Source organism: Thalassophryne amazonica, chromosome 5 (assembly GCF_902500255.1).
Source record: "Thalassophryne amazonica chromosome 5, fThaAma1.1, whole genome shotgun sequence".
Taxonomy (NCBI): Eukaryota; Metazoa; Chordata; class Actinopteri; order Batrachoidiformes; family Batrachoididae; genus Thalassophryne; species Thalassophryne amazonica.
The window spans coordinates 74819146-74838946 of record NC_047107.1 but is presented as its reverse complement, the minus strand read 5'-3'; the positions used below and the strand labels follow the sequence as shown (position 1 = coordinate 74838946).

General features: G+C 41.8%; 1 long non-coding RNA gene across 1 annotated transcript; it reads right to left on the bottom strand.

The window, feature by feature from the left end:
• Positions 1-2468: 2468 nt before the first annotated feature.
• LOC117509815 lies at positions 2469-19036 on the bottom strand. The gene is made up of 3 exons (XR_004560540.1): positions 18866-19036; positions 18332-18335; positions 2469-2481 (listed from the first exon to the last, which is right to left on the bottom strand). It is a non-coding gene; the product is annotated as an uncharacterized LOC117509815 (long non-coding RNA).
• Between the last annotated feature and the right edge of the window lie 765 nt (positions 19037-19801).

Below are 19801 nucleotides of genomic sequence, written 5' to 3'. Positions count from 1 at the left end.
TGTTCATCCAACCACGTCTCCGTGAAGCACATGAGACCACAGCCCTTATACAGCCTTTGGAAACGGGTTAGCGCTGTGAGCTCCAGACCATGCTTATGTCAAAATCTAGTTCAGAAACATGTTAACTCCACACAAAGCTTCCTTGCAGTGTAACTGTATGCCAACTGTTGACCTCACAGTCGATCCTCAAGTCAAAGTAAGTTTTGATGAACCAAATAATTCCTTGATCTGTTAAAAGCGATGGGTTTAGTTCAATGCAGCTCACAAGGTGAGTCCTTGTAAAAAACTGATTTATAGACACAGGAGGAAATAATAGACACCCATCAGTCGACACAGCAACAGATAAGAAATATGTTCCTGTACATATCTGGAAGAGTACTGGAAATACAGAGAGTGTGCACAGCATGTAGTAGAGGAAACTTCATGGAACAGGTACTGAGAAAGGCCAGTGGACTTCTTGTGAAATGCCCTTCTGATCTATGTGCATCAATAGGGTGCACAATGGATTTATCAATGTGTTTTTGAGAGAAATAATGTAGAAACAGGAGAACAACTGTCCAACATTCAGAAAGGGTGAAGGAGAACAATCCCGCCTAAAAGGATCACAGCTTCTACTGTTCTGTCTGAAGGTTTTCCTCAATTTTACTATTCTGAATGTGCCCTATCAGAAGGTTAATTGCTATTTTTAAACAATTGCTAATACTATTTCCAGTTGTTCATTATATGTGTGAGTTACACAACATGTCTGCAGTAGTCACTGAGAGAAAAAAAAAAAAAAAAAAAAAAACTTAAAATTCTATATTTGCACATTTAGTACAAATTCTATCACTCAAATACTATAGAATTGTACCACCACAAAGAAAACACTTCTGCTGTCCCTACTGTACATAACTATTAGACAAACTCTGTCATGTACTTGCTATTAATAAATGCAATGTCAAATCTGACAAAGTTGGGATGGCATGACATGAAACCGTCAATTTCTATTTAATACACTAGATGGCGGACGCAGCTTGTGAGCTGTTGCCAGGCAGCCGCCCTCTTGCTTAGCATCATTACGCATCGTCAGGCATTAGATTAAATAGAAATCGATGATTCACTTACTTAAATGTAGATTACAGTGACCTGAAAATGCCATTTTTTTGCAGTGTTCAGGTGCAACAACAAGCTGACAAAGAGAGAGCTTTCATAAGTATTATATGTAATATTACGAGCGAAGCAAGGTGCAGCGGCACGAAGCTCGCTCATGGTACAGGGAGTCCCATACAGGAAGTGCCAAATTTTGAGTCCACAGGTAAACAGGAAATGTCAAATGTCAAACATTTCCTGGATCAACACTTCCTGGATTGACAGACGAGATCTTGTTGAATCTTGCAGGAACTCAGTGGCAAGTTCACACTGAAACAGTAAGTGCCAAATTTTGACTCCACAGTGAAACAGGAAATGTCATACATTGAACACTTCCTGGCATGGGTGGAGCTGGATTGTATTGGATTTCCCTGAAATCTGATAAGACACCCCAGCTTGTTTCCGACGGATTGTTTGTTGTTGTGACGCTATTCTGAACTTCATGCGGTTGTATACGTTTCTTTTATTTCTGTTTAGCACTCTTCTGGTTATCAACTGTATCTACTCTGAACGTTATTTATCTATAGTCCTGTTGTAATTCGCTAGCAGTTAACATTCGCAAGCTAGGTCGACTCCTCCCTTCCCACCCGTCGTTATTTTTATAGCTGGTTCTTTTTACCTGGTTAATACTTCTGTTAGTTTTTCAGTTGAACTGCTGTGAATTTTAAGTAATTATTTTACTCCTGTGTAAATCTTAGGAGCGGCTAGCATTTTTGCTAGCGGTTAGCGACTTCGGACCCTCGTTTTCATTTTTTCCATACTTCTGTTAGTGTAACTGTCATGAACTTTAGCTTAGTACTTTACTCTTGTGTTAATCTTAGGAGTGGTATATATATATATATATATACATATACATACACACACACACACACACATACACTGTTCCTACATTTCTAATACTTCTGCTACTCTTTCAGTGCAACTGCTGTGAACTTTAATTCATTTATTTGCATCTGTGTGAGCCTTAGGCATGGTTACCTTATCCATTATTGGTTAGCTTGTGCTTGCTTGGCTATATTCTTGACTTTCCTAGTGCACAAAGTACACTACTTTACACCCTCCATAAATCCTACTTGATGTTGGAAGATAGGGTGGCTCTCTTAGAGAGCCGTGTCTGTAAGTTAGAGCAGCTTCTTTGCGCAGTGGAGTTAGATGTTACGGGCACTCTAGATGAGGTTAGTGCTGGGCCGGCTAGCGAGTCCATTAGCATCAGCCTAGAAACGCCGGCTGTGGAGGACGGTTTTCAGACTGTGGTGAGGCGGAGGAAGCCCCGTAGGGCTTGGTGTCCGGTTGTGGCACCCCGATCACACTCGCCACTGCGAATCGGTTCTCCCCCTTCACCTGAAGTGAATTCTCCGAGCCCACAAGTGACTTCCACTCCTGTCTCCAGGCCAAAACACCGGACTTTAGTGATAGGGGATTCTATCACCCGCAAAGTCAGGTTACAGACGCCAGCTGACGTTAAATGTATTCCTGGGGCCAGAGCTCCCGACATTGCATCCCATCTTAGGGTGCTGACGCTGCAGAAGGGAAGACAGACGAAGGAACATTACATGAGATATAGTCACAGTTATTCACGTCGGCACCAATGATATCAGGATGAAGCACTCAGAGGTCACAAAAATGGACATAGAGAGGACTTGTGACCTTGCCAGAAAGATGTGTCGGCATCGATTAATAGTCTCTGGTCCCCTCCCCTCCCGGGGTACTGATGAGGCGTTTAGCAGGCTGACATCATTAAATAGGTGGCTGGCGCAGTTTTGTCAACAGCAAGGCTTTAGCTTTATTGATAACTGGCTTTCGTTCTGGGGCCGCCATGGCCTGCGGATGCCGGACAGCCTCCACCCTACTGGGGAAGGCGCCGCCATCTTGTCTGCGAACATAGAGCTCTACAGGGAGGGTAACATTAGGACTCTACAGCAGGCCACGGAGCAGGTGATTAGAGACCCTGCAAGGCTTATGACAAATGTGGGTGTGGAATCCATTAGCTTAGCTGGGAAATTAGTGCAGAAAATCCACTATGGTGATAGTGCAGTTTATCTGCCAGGGAGGGAAATTCAACAAGTTGAGACTGTGGCCTGCTCCCGTAGACGTGTCCATACAAATCAGACGGATATGCTTTGCAAACTTAATACCCATTACTATATTGGATCATGTTGAAATTGAGGATGGCCCAGTGGTTGTTCCAGTAATAGCAAAGATTTAGTGTCTGCTACCTACAACGCGCGTGGAATGTAGCAAACCTAAACCTACTTCTAGGCATCTTATATATGCCACTCGAACCACCCCTAAACCCAAACAGTTCAACTGTCAACCCCACTGAGGTCCTTAGACTGGGTCTCATTAACATAAGATCACTGTCCTCAAAATCATTGTTGATTAATGATTTAATTATTGATCATCACTTACATATGATTGGGTTATGTGAAACCTGGCTTAAACCTACAGCTGTCCTCCCCTTAAATGAAGCCTGCCCACCAGCATATACATTTAGTCACATCCCTCGTGATGCGAAGCAAGGCGGGGGTGTTGCTCTCATTTATAAATCTAGGTTTAGCTTATTAGCTGTTGGGGGTCACAAATATAACTCGTTTGAGCATCTGATTCTCTGCTCCACTCAGGATACTATGCATTGCCATGGTCAGAAGAATAAAAATCAGCCGTATTACTTTGTCACTGTATATAGGCCTCCTGGCCCATATTTTGAATTCTTAGATGAATTTGGTGCGTTCATCTCTAACTTGTCAACTAGAGCAGATAACATTCTGCTCATTGGCGACTTTAACATTCATATAAATAAGCCTTCTGAGCCCCTCTGCAAATCATTTATGGAAATTGTGGATGCATTAGGATTTCGGCAATGCATTTGGAATTCGACGCACATTAGTGGAAATACCCTGGATCTGGTTCTCGCACGTGGTATTGCTGTCACGAATATTGACATCATGCCTCTTACATCAGTGGTGTCTGATCACTCATTAAGTTTACAGTTTCGCTGCCATGTTTAGTGGAACAACAACCTTATTTATCACTGCAGTGATGCATCAACTCCTCAACTAAGACTGAACTAGAAGCTAGACTGCCTGATGTCTTAGCCTCACTTTTGACAAATACCCAGTCAGTAGACAGACTTGTGGATAGTTTAAACTCAGTGCTCAAAATGACACTCGACATGATTGCACCACCTGTGCTGAAACCGTGCTCCCCCAAATCGCAGTCACCTTGGTTCAATGATTACCTGCGTGACCTCAAGCATAAAGCAAGAGGTCTAGAACGGAAATGGCGTCGTTCACAATTAGAAGTATTCCACCTTGCATGGCGTGATGCTATCTTAGACTATAAGCATGCATTATTGGCTACAAAGCGGACCTATTACTCTGATTTGATCAACAGAAACAAGCATAACTCAAAGTTCTTGTTCGACACGGTGGCAATACTTATTCATGGACAACCACCTATAGCTTGCTCTCCTTTTACAGCACAAGATTTCCTAGATTACTTTAAGAAGAAAACAGATGACACTAGGTTGAACATATCCCAGCATGCCTTAACCCAGCCACTACACCCTGCTATTGAGGTAGGCGCCACTACTGAGGTATTACCTAAAATTACAGAATTTGATAGTATCTCACTAGACATGCTGATGAAACTCAAAACATCAACAAAAAGCACAACCTGTTTATTTGATCCTATACCAACAAAACTGTTTAAGGACCTGTGGCCCACTCTTGGGCCGATGGTGTTGGAAATTATTAATCTTTAACTTCTGGATCTGTTCCTAAACGTTTCAATCTGCAGTGATTAAACCATTACTTAAGAAACCTAATCTTGACCCTAGTGTATTGAAAAACTAATCGGCCGATATCAAATCTATCATTTTGCTCTAAAATTCTGGAAAAAGTGGTGTCACGGCAGCTCACAGACTATCTTACTGAGAATAATCTCTTTGAGCCACTGTAGTCTGCCTTTAGAAAATATCATTCCACAGAGACGGCTCTCACTAAAGTGGTGAATGATCTGCCTACAATGGATTCGGACACCACTACGGTTCTGTTGCTGTTAGATCTCAGTGCTGTATTTGATACAGTGGATCATCATATTCTACTTGATAGGCTAGAAAATCATTTTGGGATTACTGGGAGTGCCCTTGCATGGCTGACGTCATACTTGACCAGTCATTCTCACTGTGTTTTGTACAGTAACACTACCTCTAACCTTAGTGACATGAAATTTGGGGTTCTGCAGGGGTCTGTCTTAGGCCCCCTGCTTTTCTCCCTTTATATAGCACCCCTTGGGCACATATTGCAGTGTTTTGGGGTTACCTTTCACTGCTATACAGATGATAGTTATATATGCTGATAACTGCTGGTAATCTCGGTCACATAAAATCCTTAAAAGATTGCCTTGCAGCAGTGAGAAGTTGGATGTCAAGAAATGTCCTACTTTTAAACTCTGAAAAGACTGAAATGATGGTTCTTGGTCCAGTGAGACATCGGCATCAATTTGACCAGTTAACACTCAGCCTAGGCTTGTATGTCATACATCACACTGAAAGTGAGGAACCCTGGGGTAATTTTTGATCCTTCATTGTCCTTTGACCTCCATATTAGAAATATTACTAGGACTGCTTTCTTCTACCTGCAAAATATAGCGAAGATTCGTCCCATCCTGTCTATGGCTGATGCTGAGACCCTGATCCCTGCGTTCATCTCTTCTAGATTGGACTACTGCAATGTTCTATTTTCTGGTTTACTGCAGTCTAGCATTAGGTCTCTCCAATTGGTTCAGAATGCTGCAGCCAGACTTTTGACACGAAGCAGAAAGTTTGACCATTACACCTATTCTGTCGTCTTCACTGGCTTCCTGTCCCAGTGAGGTCAGATTTTAAGGTTCTGCTACTAACCTATAAAATTATTCATGGACTGGCACCTCCCTACCTAGCTGACCTAATTAAACTTTACGTACCGGCCCGGGCTTTACGTTCTCAGGGTGCAGAACTACTTTGTCTCCCTAGGGTGAATAAGAAGTCTGCGGGTCACAGAGCTTTCTCTTATCATGCCCCTGTTCTGTGGAATGGTCTCCCTGTGTCAATAAAACAATCAGATTCTGTGGAGACTTTCAAGTCCAGACTTAAGACGCATTTATTTTCCCTTTCATATGGCTAGCATACTGGTACAGTTTTGTTTTACGCTTTTTACTCTTAATTCATGTTATTAGTAATTGGAGCGGGCTGCGGCCTCAACTTCACCTAAATTCTGGGTCTTTTAGTGAAGCTTAGGGCTAGTGATCACCTTAGTATATCTTCTGTTTTTCTTGTTGATTAATGCTGGCAAATTATACAGTATTTTTTGTCTGATGCCTGATTCTGTTTTTTCTCTGTTTAAGGTGCAGCTCCATCCAGAGATGGGAGTTGTGTTTGTGTTGGCGACCCTCCTGTCCTGTGCACAAACAGCAATTCTTGTATAATCATCCGTGAATTGTTCTGTGAATTATTTCTGTAATTTATGTTTGTAGCATGGCCCAAGCAGAGGGTCACCCCTTTGAGTCTGGTCTGCTTGAGGTTTCTTCCTTATCACTGTTGTTCTGGGGGTTGGTAAGGTTAGACCTTACCCGTGTGAAGCGTCTTGAGGCAACTCTGTTGTGATTTGGCGCTATATAAAGGAAAATAAATTGAAATTGCCACACGTCTGATTGAAGAGAACCATTCTGAAATCTGTGACATATTGACTGCTAATTCCATCCTGTACAGTAGTTGGTGTTGTGTTCCACAAAAGAGTTCTAATCCACCTGAGTAGAAGAAGGAAAATGTTTGAGCTAGTTTTGAATTTGAACACATCGTCTAAACCACAGACTCCTAGTTATATTGGTGAGTAGACAGCAGTTTTCTAATGTCTAAAATAATCTTCCTTAAACTCAAACTGATAGAAAATCTCTATAACTTGGTATAAATTTGTTTTAAAATATATAATAGCTTCCTGATGGAGTGGTGTAGAGGTTTTTTTTTTTTTTTCCCCCAAACATAAGACCTGAAAATTCAGCTAATCTGGCTATATTGTGCAGCCCTACTGTGAAGCAGGGCTGTACAGTGCGAGCGTTTTGCTCGCATATTGCACCTAAAATTTAATTGTGCGAGGAAAAATAAAATAAAATGGGCACACGTGTGCGAGAATGTATTTCAACCCTTTCATTCGTATTTTGCTCCTAAAATAAATACAGTGGTCCCTCGCTATAACGTGGTTCACCTTTCGCGGCCTTGCTGTTTTGCGGATTTTTTTAGTCCAATTTTGCATGCTTTTTTTTTTTTAATAGTGCATTGTGTTCTGCGGCCTCATCAAGCAGCCGGTCGCGACACCGCAAAGGGAGAGCATGCGCATTGTGTTCTGCGTGTCTGTTTATAAGAATCTTCTCGCCCAGAAGGAAAAAAAAAAAAAAAAAAAAAAAAAAAAAAAAAAAAGAGCGCAAACAACTACCCATAACTGTGTTCTACACTCGGAAAAAGACACCTGCAGCGAGGTGTGAGTCAGTGGAAAAAGACGTGACAGCGCAGCGGCGTGATCAGAGGAACTGTGAAATACTGGTCAGTCACTATTAATAATTCCTTGTGTCCAACCTCGTACGTTGATCGTTAAAATTAAATTTGTTAGTGCTAAAAGCCATCATACACTCAACAAAAATATAAACGCAACACTTTTGGTTTTGCTCCCATTTTGTATGAGATGAACTCAAAGATCTAAAACTTTTTCCACATACACAATATCACCATTTCCCTCAAATATTGTTCACAAACCAGTCTAAATCTGTGATAGTGAGCACTTCTCCTTTGCTGAGATAATCCATCCCACCTCACAGGTGTGCCATATCAAGATGCTGATTAGACACCATGATTAGTGCACAGGTGTGCCTTAGACTGCCCACAATAAAAGTCCACTCTGAAAGGTGCAGTTTTATCACACAGCACAATGCCACAGATGTCGCAAGATTTGAGGAAGCGTGCAATTGGCATGCTGACAGCAGGAATGTCAACCAGAGCTGTTGCTCATGTATTGAATGTTCATTTCTCTACCATAAGCCGTCTCCAAAGGCGTTTCAGAGAATTTGGCAGTACATCCAACCAGCCTCACAACCGCAGACCACGTGTAACCACACCAGCCCAGGACCTCCACATCCAGCATGTTCACCTCCAAGATCGTCTGAGGCCAGCCACTCGGACAGCTGCTGAAACAATTGGTTTGCATAACCAAAGAATTTTTGCACAAACTGTCAGAAACTGTCTCAGGGAAGCTCATCTGCATGCTTGTCGTCATCATCGGGGTCTCGACATGACTCCAGTTCGTCGTCGTAACCGACTTGAGTGGGCAAATGCTCACATTCGCTGGCGTTTGGCACGTTGGAGAGGTTTGCTCTTCACGGATGAATCCCGGTTCACACTGTTCAGGGCAGATGGCAGACAGCGTGTGTGGCGTCGTGTGGGTGAGTGGCTTTCTGATGTCAATGTTGTGGATCGAGTGGCCCATGGTGGCGGTGGGGTTATGGTATGGGCAGGCATCTGTTATGGACGAAGAACACAGGTGCATTTTATTGATGGCATTTTGAATGCACAGAGATACTGTGATGAGATCCTGTGGCCCATTGTTGTGCCATACATCCAAGAACATCACCTCATGTTGCAGCAGGATAATGCACGGCCCCATGTTGCAAGGATCTGTACACAATTCTTGGAAGCTGAAAATGTCCCAGTTCTTGCATGGCCGGCATATTCACCAGACATGTCACCCATTGAGCATGCTTGGGATGCTCTGGACCGGCGTATACGACAGTGTACCAGTTCCTGCCTATATCCAGCAACTTCGCACAGCCATTGAAGAGGAGTGGACCAACATTCCACAGGCCACAATTGACAACCTGATCAACTCTATGCGAAGGAGATGTTGCACTTCATGAGGCACATAGTGGTCACACCAGATACTGACTGGTATCCCCCCCCAATAAAACAAAACTGCACCTTTCAGAGTGGCCTTTTATTGTGGACAGTCTAAGGCACACCTGTGCACTAATCATGGTGTCTGATCAGCATCTTGATGTGGCACACCTGTGAGGTGGGATGGATTATCTCAGCAAAGGAGAAGTGCTCACTATCACAGATTTAGACTGGTTTGTGAACAATATTTGATGGAAATGGTGATATTGTGTATGTGGAAAAAGTTTTAGATCTTTGAGTTCATCTCATACAAAATGGGAGCAAAACCAAAAGTGTTGCATTTATATTTTTGTTGAGTGTAATTATGTATAGAAAAACGTTCTATTTTTATTTCTCAAACAAATGTTTGGGCCTGAAAACAGGTTGGTCTTATTTTTCTACTCAGGTTTGAACTTTGAGAGTTTTTACACACGAGAGAAAAGTGAGAAAATGTTCATGCCTGATTGAGAAAAGTGTATAAAGTGTGTAGTGAGCACCAAAAGAAGCAGCCTAGCGGTCTCCACCACTGAAGACCTCATGAGGATCACCCTGGAGGGGCCAGCTTTAGAGGACTTTGATCCACATCCTGCTGTGGACAGTTGGTTGAATGTAGCTAAGCGTAGCAGGCGACCTGAGTATAAAAAGTGGGACCGGGATGTTATGTGTGTGTGAGGGTTTAAAATAATACAAGAAATACACAGCAAAAAGTAATGAAATGGACAAAAGCAATGATGTAAATAACGATAGAAAAGGAAGTAAAAAAACAAAGAAATAAATACAATAGAATCATATAAAATGTGCATGTGTGTGGAAAAGGTACTCTGTACAGTATGTGTCTTTGCGTTAATAATAAAATTGTATCAAGAAATTTCACAGTGCTCCTAAATTTTTTTTTTATTTAGGAGCACCTGTGCTCCTAGTGAAAAAGCTAAGCGTACAGCCCTGTGAAGTAGCTGATAAGTTAGAATCTGAATTTACATCAACATAAAAAAAAACACCCTTGAAGTTGTAGGGGGTTAAGAGGGGTGGTTAGGGTTAGATTTTTAGCCATGCATATGCTCCTCAAGAATTTACTGAAAAAATTTTTGAAGGACCTAAATTACATGGTGAGGACTCTTACAGGCATGTAAGATGTAAATTAAAGCCCCTTTCACACCGGGCCTGCATACAGTTGCATATGCTGCGTATCTAATAACGCAAGAATGTCTGCATCAGTTGGTGCAGCAGGGAGAGAGAAGTTTGAGGAGGTGAGGGCGCCAAGGAGCTGCAGCCAAGCTGCACGATTTATAGCTCGCCAACAATGGCGCACAGCAGGAATCATAAATTGGCATCGGGTAGCGTTATATTGTGTGGGTCTGGCATCCAGTCACGTTAAGTACCGTTACATTACCTCAACGTACGTGAAAACTACTTCCTTTCTGTATCCAGTGCTGTCCGCCGAAAATCCGCAAAAAAATTAAACGTTTAATTTTTTGCGTCCGTTTCGCGTCACCCTTTGCGTCCCTCAGCGTGCTGTGGCATTAGGCTTCAAAACTCTGCGTTGTCATGACGTCGCATGACATCTATGTTGACCCGGTGTGAAAGGGGCTTAAGGAAATGCTTAAAATGGCGGTGATTAAGAGGGCAGTAGGTGGGGAGTCTGGGGTTGAAGCCCCTCAGAAGCAAAAGATTTTTGCCATGATTATACTGTCAGCATATTTATTGAAAATAAAGTGTGACAGACCCAAAATGAGATGGTGAGGACTCTTTCTAGGCATGTGCGAATGCAAATAAAGAAAATGCTTAAAGTGGCAGGGGGTTAAGACAGCCGTAGTTGGGGAGCCTGGAGATCGAAGCCCCCCAGAAGCTGAAGATTTTTAGTCATGCTAATGCTCTCCAGAAGCATTTACTGAAAAAAGTCTGAAGGACCTAAATGACGGTGAGATGCTGAAGAGCTTCGCTCGTTCATGTCTGCGACATATACATATTAATGATGTGGGCAAATTACTAACATTTCTGAAAAAAGGTTAGTAAAATATTTGTGTCAATCTGGATTCTGTAAATTAGTGACTTCAATTTTACTGCCTGAATGCTTTGTCATGAGAAATACCACATCATTTGTTTAGTGAGTCTATTAGAAGTCTCACTTTCATACGAAAGTCTCAATTTATCCCTTTTTAATTAGCCTCTGGTTTTTTCTTCACTTCAGGTTTTCTATCCTGAGGTATTTTGTAAGAGCAAATTCATACAATGGAAATGTTTTTTTCCCTCTCAATTTGGTGGGTGACATGACAGTCCCGAACCATCTTTGAAATTATATATTCTACTACTAATGTAAGAATATACACGAGTGAGATTAATTTCTCTATGATATACTCTATATTCCAATTGTAGTGCTTTCAGATTTCTTTCAACTTGGTCCAGAAATTATTGAATAATTTTAAAGGGGTGAAAGTAAACCGGAAAGAAGCAATACGCCATACCAGGAAGAGATACAGTCCTCTACAGCCGGTACGCAGGAGTATGCTCCTGCAGCATCAAGTGCCGTGTTTGACTGTGACATAAAACAAGTTTGAAAGGGAAAAAAAAAAAAAAAAAAGATGACGGGTTGAATCTGTGCCCTACTGATGAAGAGGGAACTGGAGGGTGAAAAGGGGGCCATCTGTGCTCTGGACTCCAAACGTGCCCACACATGAGGTCTATTAGAAAAGTATCTGACATTTTTTTCAAAAACCATATGGATTTGAATCACGTGTGATTGCGTCAGCCAAGCTTGAAACTTTGTGTGCATGCGTGAGTTTTTTCACGCCTGTCAGTTGCGAGTGAGTGAGGAGCGGTCCACCCCTCTCGTCGTTTTTTTTCCATTGTTTAGGAATGGCTCAGACTGCCGCTTTGCTTGATCAAAATTTTTTCAGAAACTGTGAGGGACATCAAAGTAGACGCCATTCGAGAAATTCAGATGGTTTTTGGTGAAAATTTTATGGGCTTCAAAGAGATTACGAAGCGTTACTGTCGCTTTAAGGACGGCCCAGAGTGACTGGTGGTGCGCCGCGCTCCGAAGCCGCCATCGACAGGCTGAGCGACCATTTCATTTCTAAACGGATGGCTGTATGGATCCGTGACCATCGTGTGCAATTTCTCTGGTTATCACAAGAGCTGGACATCAACCATTTTCCGGCAGATTTCACTTAAGAGATTGTGTCATGGAAAGCCGAGCGGAGGCTTCGCGCGTCACGATGGATTCGCTAATGCAGTAATTTTCAACCTTTTTTGAGCCGCGGCACTCTTTATATATTTACAAAATCCTGCGGCACACCACTGTCATGTGTCACGCACCACTAACTCGACTGTCTCTACACGGTGCGTTAGCACATTAGCAACACGTGCGGTACAGATATGACGTAACATAGTATACTATAGTCATGGAGCTGTATATAAGAACTAGAGTCTGCACTCCCAATGCTGCACATTAAACGAAAACGTCCCTTCACGGACAGCGACATGACGTCTCCTAACCGGGCAAAATATTGATGAAGTACCCGGATGTTAATGCATTTTCAATGGAGATTCGCGACTGAACACACTCAGAAAAATGCTTGCAAAATACGTGTTAAAATGCCATTTTGTCCTGGATATCGAGCCAGTAAAATTAAATTACGTCAGGAAAGTATTAAACTTACTCTGACACCCACACATTCACAAATATTAGTGTTGAAAGTTACACGGATCTGTGCTGTTAAGCTGTGCTGCTCGGCTGAGCTGCTGCTGTTCAACGCAGCGCGGCTCCTAAAACCATCACAATACATTTATATATATATTATATTTTTACACAATTATCCTTTATTGACCGAGTTTCATTCATGAAGTCAGCGGTGTGTGTGTGCACATTTCTGTGTGTGTGGCAGCACAGCGCGGGTCATTAATCTCATTATTTTAAGGTGCAAAAAAAAAAAACAAAAAAAAAAAAGCTCCCCAGTCTTGCCGAACAATTTTTAGTCACTAACGACAAGAATTTTAACTAGACATTGGTCTAGCAGTGGAAAATATCAACTAGACATAAGTGAAATTAATGATCCGTGTCATCGGGTGACACAGGTACGGCAGGAGACATACAGCTGTTTATCATCCAAATATCACGGACAAAGTGACAACAATAACCAAAACCACTTACTTATGGAAGGAAATATTGTCTCCCTTGTTCTTCCGTTTGTGACTGCCAACATGCGCAGCTTTCCAGCAAATTCCACCTGTTTGACGAGACTAAGTGAACTTCTACGCACACAAATCACTAACTTGCCCGGAATTAAAATGGCGATCACGCCTCCTTGTCGGCACATGGCTCAGTGCTACTGCGCGCTTTGCTGCCATCTACTGGAATAAAAGAGCATTACACAATCTGCCACACTATTACAGCACATACACCCGATAATGGTGATATTTGATAATTGCCCACGGCACCCCTGACAATTGATCACGGCACCCTAGTGTGCCGCGGCACCCCGGTTGAGAATCACTGCGCTACTGGAACGAGACAAAACCATCTCCGTTTTGGTCTCACAGGACGGCTTTGAGATGGTGTTCAGACAGCTGTCGGTGGTTTTTCCATCGAGTGATTATCTGAGAAATTGTGGATGTGCCTGGACATGCCAGAACATGTCCCGTGAGGTTTCATCACGGCGTTGCTTTGCGCCATGCGGCACCGCCGCGACGCGCGGAATTCCTCTGCACGTTTGTCTCAATGTGCAGAAAGTGCTGATGCCCACGTCTTTTCACAATTCCTGTGCTAGCCAGACGACATCCCGGATAAAACACAGCGTCCAGTTTGGAAATGAATGGCACATTCCACTGTTACAGGAGTTTTTGTCATGGAAAGAGGAGCGGAGGCTTCACGCGTCGCGGCAGTGCCGCATGGCACAAAGCAACGCCGTGATGAAGCCTCACAGGACATGTTCTGGCATGTCCAGGCACATCCACAATTTCTCGGATAATCACTCAATGGAAAAACCACCGACAGCTGTCTGAACGCCATCTCAAAGCCGTCCTGTGAGACCAAAACGGAGATGGTTTTGTCTCGTTCCAGTAGCGAATCCATCGTGACGCGCGAAGCCTCCGCTCGGCTTTCCATGACAAAATCTCTTGTTAAAAGTGAAATCTGCCGGAAAATGGTTGATGTCCAGCTCTTGTGATAACCAGAGAAATGGCACACGATGGTCACGGATCCATACAGCCATCAGTTTAGAAATGAAATGGTCGCTCAGCCTGTCGATGGTGGCTTCGGAGCGCGGCGCACCACCAGTCGCTCTGGGATGTCCTTAAAGTGACCGTAACACTCCATAATCTCTTTGAAGCCCATAAAATTTTCACCAAAAACCATCTGAATTTCTCGAATGGTGTCCACTTTGATGTCCCTCACAGTTTCTGAAAAAAATTTTGATCAAGCAAAGCGGCAGTCTGAGCCATTCCTAAACAATGGAAAAAAAACGGACGAGAGGGGTGGACCACTCCTCACTCAAAGCCTGCTCACAGGCGAATGACGCAACCGACAGGCGTGAAAAAAAACTCATGCATGTGCACGAAGGTTCAAGCTTGGCTGACGCAATCACACGTGATTCAAATCCATATGGTTTTTGGAAAAAATAATAAGGTCGGATACTTTTCTAATAGACCTCGTACACAGCCTCTGGAAACGGGTTAGTGCTGTGAGCTCCTTCGTCTTGTTGCGGAGAGACCTTACATATTCCCTCTGTGGTCATGGGGAATAAGTCCTTCTCCGGCCATCCCTGCAGCCTCTCCGTCTCCTTCGTATGTCTGCAGGTATGTCCAGGTGCTCAGCATAGTGGGGACCTGGCCCACTGTACATAGAGTCTCCTTAGTCCAAGCAGCTGATCCCGGGTGTAAACAATGGGGCGGCCGGAGCCGGAGACAAAGGGATTTCCCCACATTGCCTCAAAAAGTGCCGAAAGAAGCAGAAAGCTAAACACAAGAGTTACAAAAGTGGGTTTCCCATGTGCACACTTGCACAGGGTACAATCCACTACAAATAAAAACAAAGCACTATTAAAAAGTATTAAAATTAGTGAAAGTAGGATAAGAGGGGGCAGAGCTGAAGTAACAGGCTGCTGCATCGACAGCACCATCTTCACTTTGCATAGTAGAGTTTTAACTTGCACTTGTAGATGTAGTGACGAACTGTGTTAACTAACAATGGTTTTCTGAAGTGTTCCTGAGCCCACGCGGTAAGATCCTTTACACTGATATTGGTTTTTAATGCAGTGCTGCCTGAGGGATCAAAGGTCACAGGGATTCACTGTTGGTTTTTGGCCTTGCCGCTTACGTGTATAAAGTTCTCCAGATTCTCTGACTCTGATTATATTATGGACTGTAGATGATGGAATCCCTAAATTCCTTGCAACTGAACGTTGAGAAACATTGTTCTTAAACTGTTGGACTATTTTTTTTATGCGGTTGTTCACAAAATGGTGATCCTCGCCCCATCTTTGCTTGTTAACAGCTGAGCCTTTTGGGGATGCTCCTTTTATGCACAATCATGACACTCACAATTAGTGTCCTCAGTTCCCAAATGCTTATTGAGTGTTGTTATAAGGAAAGGTGATGTAACACAGTGGTAAATATACCACTGTCCCAGCTTTTTTTGAAACGTGTTGCAGGCATCCATTTCAAAATGAGAACACATTTGCCCAAAAACAAAGTCTATTAAATATCTTGTCTTTGTGGTGTATTCAATTGAAAAGGTTTTGCAAATCATTGTATTCTGTTTTTATTTTCATTTTACACAACATCCCCACTTCATTGGAATTGAGGTTGTAAAAATGTGTGTAATATTTAAGTTTACACTAATTTCTGCAGCTTGGTTTTTAAAAATCTATATACCACATAAACCAAACGTGTATTTTCGTGGTGATGTGTGAAGTATGTGGTACATACAACTTCTGTTGTCAAAGTGTCCATGATGTTTTCATTGTTTTAAAGTGTGAACGAAACTGGTGTTTTCAATAGGTGTTCTTCAGTTCATCTGTTTTGAAATGTTTGACGCTTCATTGGGAAATCAAAGTGGTCGTCTTTAGCCACGCCACCTTCAAACGGTTGTCATGAATATCTTTGCACTGATCTCCTGAAAGCAGGAAAGGCCTTTCTCTTTGCAACACAAAACAGCATAGATCTCAACACCAGCCCTTTATGTGGGCAAACAATAAGACGAGTAAATGAAGTGATGATGAGAAGAGCAAAAAGAGGTATGGGACAAGGTTTAACCCAAGAAACTCATCCTCCATCTTGGACTATAGTCACTCACAGTGAGCCTCGTATGTGTCTGCCTAAGCAATCAGTAATTTGCCACAGTTATTCCAGTGGTATCAGCAGAGTCTCCAAAGGGTCCTACAGTTAGGTTCATAACTATTTGGACAATGACACCATTTTTATAATTTGCTTCTATACACCACCACAATGGCAGTAAAGTGAAGTAATAAAGCTGTACTTGTAGTGTGGACTTTTACATTTGACTAAAATGACTTTTGCATGATGTTGAAATTGCAACTGAAACAAAATTTCTTGGAGATATCAATGATGAATTAAGGTGGAAAACATTAATTATGTTCAATCTAAAATATCAAAATCCATTGCAACTGTGTACAAAACCCAAGAGTTCCTCTCTCAGTATTCACCAACTATTTATTATTCATTAATAGCTCCATATATGCCATAAGAATGATCAGTAACCTTACTTTGAGTCTATTTATCTGTTTAAACATTCTGAAATTCAAGCATTTATTTGATTATATTACAATACAAACCATGTATAAAGCAAAAAATAAAACTTCTACCTCAACATGTCCAAAACCTGTTTAAAATTAAGGACTCCATTTATAATTTGAGAGAAACATTATTATTTGATAAAAAAAAATATAAAAAAAAAGACACCAACACACACCACTGTGTCTCTGTAAAAGGAGTAAACGTTTAGAAAAACTGCCCCGAAAACATTAAATTATGTGGTACTCTAGTCTGTTTTAGACTAACAAGAAGTTATATTATTTTTACAGTATGGAAATTAAGTTTATTGATTTTGCACTATTACTTTTGGATTGTGCGCTGTGCACTATTATTTATTTTGTTGCAAGGAGAAATTTAAGTTCACTGATTAATTTCAAATGTTTGTGTTTTGTTCTTTTTGTATTAGTTGTCATGGGTATCTTTTCTTAAGGTAAAAGGGGTAGTAGGTGTATATAAGCTTTTGCTTCTGCCTGCAGCCTTTTGGTCATATTGGCTGAGAAATCAGGTTTTTGTGCTGAGGAGTTTATTTTCTTTTGTGTGCCGAAATAAACTCATTCATTCATTACTTTAGTCATTCATAATTCAGTAGGTTTAATAAATATATTGCATAAACCATTTCAGAATTACAGCCATTTTTTAAATACACAATCTCTCCATTTTCCCAGTCACACAACCTGTCTGTGTCCTTGACACTTCATCTACATCGTCTCAGTCCACCCAGCTGTAAATAAAAACAGGTCTTGACTGGGGAAGTAACCTGGCATCCCATCCAGAGGGAGTCATAGACTCTTATCTACGTCATGCTACGAAACATGGGGATAAACACCAGCACCAAGAGGCTTCAGGGCATACATAAGACTAACCTCTTCCTCCATTTTCAGAAGCCATAATCAATTGGACAAACTAAATACAAGGATTATTGTCAATTCATTACTTTCAATTGTCAACTTAGTACTTTTACAGACACTTTCTTTTGACAAGTCAGGAGATGGACACATGAACATTTTAAAGTCACTTAATATGTCCTGGACTGCACTGACATGGATCATTGAGAAATAGAATAGTATGGTTCCAAATGAAAAATGTGCATAGAGTCAGCAGTTCTCAAAAACACAGTACTAGTGAGGCAAGCCACCAAGACACCAATGACAACACTGAAGCTGTTACAGGCCTCTGTGGCTGTAATTAGAGAGTGCAAGTTATTCCTTTTGCATCTCCAGTCACAACTTAATGTAATTACCTTATAAAGTGCATAGAGCGGTGTAATACCCCTGTAGCTGTTGCAATCCAGGCAATAAGACTTGCCTTTACAGAAAGGGACAAAGAACAGCTCAAATAAATCACTGAAAGCCAAATATTGCTGTGAGATTCATTTCCACGATAAGTGTATGTAAACCTCGGACAACAACTGTATATATCATTAGACATTTGTTGAGTCCAAGATATCTGCTCTCCATGGTAACTCAACAACAGCACGTGGCTGCTTGGTGATTGACAACAACTGACTGTTTCTTTTTCCCCACTTCAGGCTAAGGATCAGGCATTAAAAAGCAGAGCAAACATTAACAGTTACACAGAACTGCATTAACCTCAAGTATATCTGTTTTAATTACAAGGAATAAGCAGAATGCACCTACACACAGCACTGCACGCTCAAATCCAGACAGACAGTGGGCTGAGCTTTTTTTTAGGTTGCACCCCCCCCCCCCCAAAAAAAGTGTTAAATAAAAAGTGTTATGATTAGAATCTGAAGCGTCAATTGTAAAAATGGTACTACAAAGAAAAAGATACTAAAAGATTAAAAAGTACTTTTATTTAAAACATTTGTGGCGCAGTTGAAGTGTAAAAATAATGGAACAGCAGTTAAAGTGCTGTCTGACTGCATTCTAAACAATCGGATGGTGTGAAAATGGCATTCGTGACATTCTGAGCACATCTGGGGGGGGGGGCATATGTTTCTGCCATGTTGAGCCCCGGGTCAAATGTCCAGGATGTGCCTGAATGCACCACGAATGCGCCTCGAGTGCTACTGGAATATATTCTGCCAAACTGCAATCAGATCACAATCGTACGGCTTGTAAGTGCATTCTTATTGTTTTTACTGCATTCTGGCAGTTGTCCAGGTACTCTTACAGTGTTCCACCTACATTTGTACTGCGTTCGGAGGCTCATATGCACGGTGTGCACAATCAGTTGGGGAGGGTCCAAGCACAGTCGGTGTTCAGACGGCTGTCCTCTGCAATTCTTATTCCCTACCAGATGTGGCACAAATTGCGGGGTTTTTTTTTACATTCCGCCTGATGCTTGTGGCTCGTGCTCATTTGTACTAAGTGTGACAGGACCCTTAGCAAGGTCATTGAAGACAAATAAGAAGACTCCCCCAGGGAAATTGAGGTTCCAGCAACATTGTGTAGCAGCACACAGGGTAAGAAGCACACAGTATCAAAAGTGAAAGTTAAAAAAAAAAAAAAAAACATAATATTCGCTACTGATTTACTGGCTACTACTGTTAACACATTACTTGTTTTAAGGCAGGGAAAACAGCATCGGATTTGACATCAGTATTAACAAGTACTTAAGGTTCCACTATCATTGTTCCACACATTTCGCAAATCAGAACTAAGAACTATTCCTGAATTGGAATTGTGCTACAGTGCAATACTTCTGGAAGTGTGCAAAGTCATGGTCCAGAAGTAGAAGTATTGCTCAAATTCCCAAACAATGCTTGCATTTTACAAAAATTGTACTATGACTCAGATTCTCAATCTAATCGTAACCCAAAACCATCTAAGATAAAATAAACTGCAAAGTTGGATCTAACAAGTTTACAACCTTGCTCCAACGCTGGAAATGGAAGTCATATTCAGGAGTAAGAATAAATATATAACTCATTCATTAATTTATTTTATGCTGGTGACCCTGTGTCACTGACCGAACGGTCCCCAC